The sequence below is a fragment of the Poromitra crassiceps genome, assembly GCF_964638095.1.
Source record: "Poromitra crassiceps genome assembly, chromosome: 8".
NCBI lineage: Eukaryota > Metazoa > Chordata > Actinopteri > Beryciformes > Melamphaidae > Poromitra > Poromitra crassiceps.
Window position 1 is genome coordinate 38,826,734 of NC_139629.1, and position 6,033 is coordinate 38,832,766.

Below are 6,033 nucleotides of genomic sequence, written 5' to 3' on the forward strand. Positions count from 1 at the left end.
GCCTACTTGTTACCAAAAACACCACTCCCTGTTACATAATGGTCTCTCCTGATTCTAAATACTGAATCGCTTGGTTTGACCTGCAAGTACAACTATTTCTATAAGCATTTTACGAAATGTCTATGGAAAAAATAATGGTGGATGAAATCCCTTGGTTCGTATGCCTAACCCAGAAGAGGGTGTGACTTTGGCACTCTATGAGAGAGAGAGAGCGAGCGAGAGAGAATCACAATACACACGAGAGTGTACGAGAGAGAGAGAGCGAGCGAGAGAGAATCACAATACACACGACAGTGTACGAGAGAGAGAGAGAGCGAGCGAGGGAAAGCATTGCATCCTTGGCCTGTTTCCCAAAACATAATGTGACGGCGTGTCCACTTGAGCTCCGTTTGCCTCTGCAGGAGAAAAGCAAAGAGGCTCAAAGAGACTTGCTGCTCGCAGACAGCAAGTCTGCTTGGATCAGATCCATCAGATCATTGACTTCAGAGAGCTACTGTAGAGAAATATAGTATACCCTTGCTGCTGTGGATTCATCTCCCACCAAGCAGGAGCAGGTGAAAGAGGCTGATGCTACTGCAGAGATCTTAATGTGATTGATGGCCGCAGAGCAGAGAGAGGATCATCTGATTAGACGGCAAGACAGAGGGTTTTGTGAGAATATGGAGATTCACTGTAAGCCTCAAACGTATTACTGTACACCTAGTCTCGCTGGCCAGCCTCCTCTCCATTCCGTCTGAGGAGTCTGGCGCCGCAGGTCTCCATAACAACTGGGATAAACCTCTCCCCTGCTCTACTCTGCTCTCCCATTGGAGTGACTGTTTCGGTGGCAGCCGGATGTCCGATCTCTCCCGGCTTATTAAAAGCTCTGTCATTGGCTCCGACCATGTCTATCAGAGCGGCTTCCGCTCCCTCCTCCCTGTGTGTCGCTGTAAACAGTGCCCTGCCGCCTCAGTGAAAACAACAACGCTAACTAGCTAGCAAGCTAACGGCAGAAACCTACACGCTAGCTCGTTGCTACACGCTGAAAACGGCAAATTGGATTGTTGGAAACTATTGTCCAAGGGCACTGCCGCTAAGCGCCGCCCATCGCAATGCCACTATGGAGACCTGCGGCGCCAGACTCCTCGGACGGAAGGGAGAGGAGGCTGGCCAGCGAGACTACTGAACAGGATGCCTTTAGCACACCATGCATTACATCAACACAATACAAGAATCCTACCTGCACCACAGCTGACGTGATGCTCCAGAGAGTCATGTTCACCCTCATGGCACGTTTTGACGAATATTTGGATTGTGCAATAAAGCAGGCCTGCTTGGTACTTTTGGTGGATGGTTTGGAAAGGTAACGGAGCCCAGAGTGAGAGTAACAGCAGCCAGACTCTATTCTGCGTGGGTACAGCGCGAATGGAGAGAGGCGGGCAAGCGAGACTATGCACCTGACAATTTATAAAATAAAATATTGTGATACTTGGTATTCATGCAATGTGAGTTAAAGATTGATGTGTTGATGTGTTGTTGTAGTCACCCCCCCCCCCCCCTTCCTCACCCCCGTAATATCAAAATTGTTTTTGTGCATGGATATGTTCGTGGGTATCACTATCGAAGTTACTCTGCCGGTATAAAACCCTGTAAGCTCTGAGCAGCTACAGTAATACTACATGACTTGTGTGTTGTTGTTTATTTGGCCAGTGTGTTGTGTGAGTGAGAGGGTTATGATGACAACTGACAACCCCCCCCTGAAGACAGTGACCTAGCAATTGACATGCGAGCCATTTATACCACATCCCTGTCAGAAGCCATCGGTGCCGGTGTCACACAATCAGTGAGGGGTGCGAGTGTGTGTGTGTCTGTGTGTCTGTGTGTGTGTGTGTGTGTGTGTGCGTGTGTCTGTGTGTGTGTGTGTGTGTGTGTGTGTGCGTGTGAGTGTGTGCTCTTCTATTGCGGGATGGGGCGCTGGGGCTGTGGGTCACTGCTAGAGAGGTGTTATAGCCTGAGGGACACACACACACACACACACACACACACACACACACACACACACACACACACACACACACACACACTAACATCTGTTGTGTTAGTCCTGGCATAACCTGACAGAGGACACACTGACTGCAGTGGAGTATCTTGTTTATGAACATGCAGCATTTATGTGTATAAAATATGTGCTGATTATAAGTATTAACACATTTTTCTTTCTGTTGCTTATGTCATCATATCATTATGAATTTTCCTCAATGACGTGTGCCTCTTTGTCGTTGGAATTCAGTGGCATATAAAGAGTTGTTTTGGCACTCTGACTGCTGTTAGATGAGTATGAGAGGTTAAAACCCTGTCATTACTCAGGTGTAATCAGTGCTAACACCAAGCCGTGCTTCATGTCAACAGAACAGCAGAGCAGTGATGGAGAGAGATGAAGGGATGGGGACCGGCTTTGAGAAAAGGCAGAGATAAACAAACACACAGACGTGACTCAGGGCAAAGCATGGTTTGAGCTCAGTGATGGGAAGCCATGCAGATAAGCTAAGTACTCTGTCTCTGTTCATATGAATGCTCTTCAGGAAGGATAAGTGCAATTTATTGGCTTGTGTTGCTGGAAAACTGGACTTGATCCTTAACCCAATTACACACAGACACAGTACCTGTACAGTACATGGACTACTGAGTTTCCTGCTTTAAATCCAGTCATTACTGTATCTACTCAACCCATGACAGGAGAAAATTGGGTAAGGTTTGCGAGTCCATAGACACAGCCATTATGGTTGTGTCTCTCAAGTCTGAAGACAGGTCACCAGCAACTTCAGATTTTTTGGAGAACACTGCTATGTAGCCTACTTCTTTGGGACTGTTGAACTAAAAAACCAACTAACAAATTGACCAGATTTTCTACTGGGATGAGTGTGAGTAGATAGTGAATTTTCATTTTTGCGTTAACTTTAAAACAACAGGATGGGCTAAAGCTCATGGATAAGTATAAATTTTCTTTATATATATATTTCCCCCCCGATTTTTTTTAAATCCTATTTTTATCCCCCATTAGTGCAAAATGTATAATTTATTTATCCTGGTTGCTGCTCCACCCTCTGCCGATCTGGGGAGAGCCGAAACTGGCTCCATGCTTCCTCCGAGACATGGGCAGTTAGCCAGCCGCTTCTTTTCACCTGACAGGGGAAGCTTCACCGGTAGGACATAGCACGTGGGAGGATCACGCTATTCCAACCAGTTCCCCTCCCTCCGAACAGGCGCCCCTAACGACCAGAGGAGGCTCCACTTCAGCGACCAGGATATTGCATGTTTTGGTGAGGGGTTCCTTCCTATATGAAGGAAACCCCCAGGGGGCACGGGGAGAACATGCAAACGCCACACAGAAAGGCCCTTTTGACGACCCCACCCGGGCGGTGGGCACTCAAGGACATGCGGACGGGCACGCACTCCTTCAGCGCTCACAGCGTCCCAGGTGGGAATCGAACCCAGGACCTTCTAGCTGTGAGGTGACAGTGCTACCACTGCGCCCCCCATGGATAAGTATCTTAATGTAAACGGTTTGGTGTGATGTGTGGAGGGAGGGAGCTGCAGAGTTACTGTGGTATTATCTGTATGAGAATCTATTTAATATTAATACTACAGCATTTTACAACCACTTCCTCACAGGGTTTGTGCAACATGCAGGTTCTATGCTTTCTATCTATCCTCATCTATTATTGATCTTGCTATGGAGGACTCCGACAAGAGGCCACTCCAGGTAACTGCAAGATGTATGTTTATAGGTGTTTCTGCTTGATGCACGTGTAACACAGAGTCAGCATTATCTATCCGCTTCACTTTGTATGTACAGGAAGTCTAGAGGAAGGACTTCCGGGTAAAGATGTCACGTGGATGAGAGTCACAGAGTGCATGGCTGGGAGCCATTCTGTGACTGTGTGAAGGACAGCGAAGCGCTTGGTCACAATATGCCGCCTGGCTAAATGCTGTGATATGAACAAGTTCCACCTTTTCTGTAATGATGTTTTGTTCAGGTTTTTGTCTGTGTCTTATATGTCCACAGCTCAACTACCAACCTGACACAGAGGAGGAAGAGCCTACTGGTGGATCCATGAGGAACGGCCTGGCCGGAGACACCCGGACGCGTTTGGAGTGATGCCAGAGAAGCTAGCACGACCTGCTAACAGGCTAGCACGACCTGCTAACAGGTAAGCCCACACACACTCACCTTACTCAGTCTGAAGCTAGCACGACCTGCTAACAGGCAAGCCCACACACACTCACCTTACTCAGTCTGAAGCTAGCACGACCTGCTAACAGGCAAGCCCACACACACTCACCTTACTCAGTCTGAAGCTAGCACGACCTGCTAACAGGCAAGCCCACACACACTCACCTTACTCAGTCTGAAGCTAGCACGACCTGCTAACAGGCAAGCCCACACACACTCACCTTACTCAGTCTGAAGCTAGCACGACCTGCTAACAGGCAAGCCCACACACACTCACCTTACTCAGTCTGAAGCTAGCACGACCTGCTAACAGGCAAGCCCACACACACTCACCTTACTCAGTCTGAAGCTAGCACGACCTGCTAACAGGTAAGCCCACACACACTCACCTTACTCAGTCTGAAGCTAGCACGACCTGCTAACAGGTAAGCCCACACACACTCACCTTACTCAGTCTGAAATCCATTTACGTTTCTAAATGGCGAATAAGCCCGCTAGAAGCCCGAGACAAACGAGATGAAGCCTTAATATTGATCATTGTGCCCAGGGCTTGTATCTGTCATGACAATATCCAAAACTTGCGTTTTGTCATCAGTTAAAATGTGAAAGGGTTTGAAGACAAGTTAATGTAACACTTTAATTACAATGGGAAGTGCTGTATGCCTGAGGGGAGGATCTGGCTGCTAGCCTCAGAAGCAGACCAGGAGTATAACTGAGATGGACGCACACGCACACGCACACGCACACACACACACACACACACACACACACACACACACACACACACACACACACACACACACACACACACACACACACACACAACAATCTGCTCAAACCACTCTATAAGAGAGCATGTGTGGGAGGAGGCAATCTACTATTTCTTTGTTCTTGCAGGCAAACATGTGGGTCTTGGTGCTACAGACAGAGTGAATATATATATACACTGTGTGCTAAAGACAGAGCAGGTATATATACTGGGTATATGTGCGTGTGTTCAAACAGGTGGGCGTCTAAATGTCAGATTGTATAATTGTGTCAGTTGCTTACCGTCTCCCTCTGCACCAAGTAAAGCGAGCTGTCTTTCTGCCTACGCATCTGTGCATCGCAACTACAATCCCCATGATCCTGTGCTTTTCTTCTGTGTGGAGGGACAGAAAAGAAACACAAACACAGCAGCATAAAGAAAAGACTCTTTATGCTGCTGTGTTTGAGAAATGGTTAGTGTGTTGGAGGAGCAATATGTTGTGATCAGAGAGAGAGAGAGAGAGAGAGAGAGAGAGAGAGAGCAAAAGAGAGAGAGAGAGAGAGAGAGAGAGAGAGAGAGCAAAAGAGAGGAAGAGGGAGACAGATGTGTATGGATTCATAGGATTAATTGATTAACTTGAATTAATTTCAGTGTCTTGCATTAAAAGGCCCTCATGTGCTTTTAAGATGCTCTTAAACACTTGATTAACAACATAAATACACACGTGTGTGCATATATTATACGTGTGTGTGTGTGTGTGTGTGTGTATATATATTAGGGCTGTCCCAAACGATTATTTTCTTATCGATTAATCTAACGATTATTTTTTCTATTAGTCGATTAATCTAACGATTATTTTTTATTTAATTATTTTATTATATAACAATAAATTTACCCAAAACAAATAAATAACCAAAAACTTCTCAATTTCAGTATTTTATTTAACCATCTCATTCTCTTTAACAGTCCAACATAAAATCTCTCAAATAAAATTAAAGCAAGAGCTTGTCCTCAAATAAAATGAATATAGTGCAATTCAAAATAACATAGTAGAATACGGTAAATAAAATGC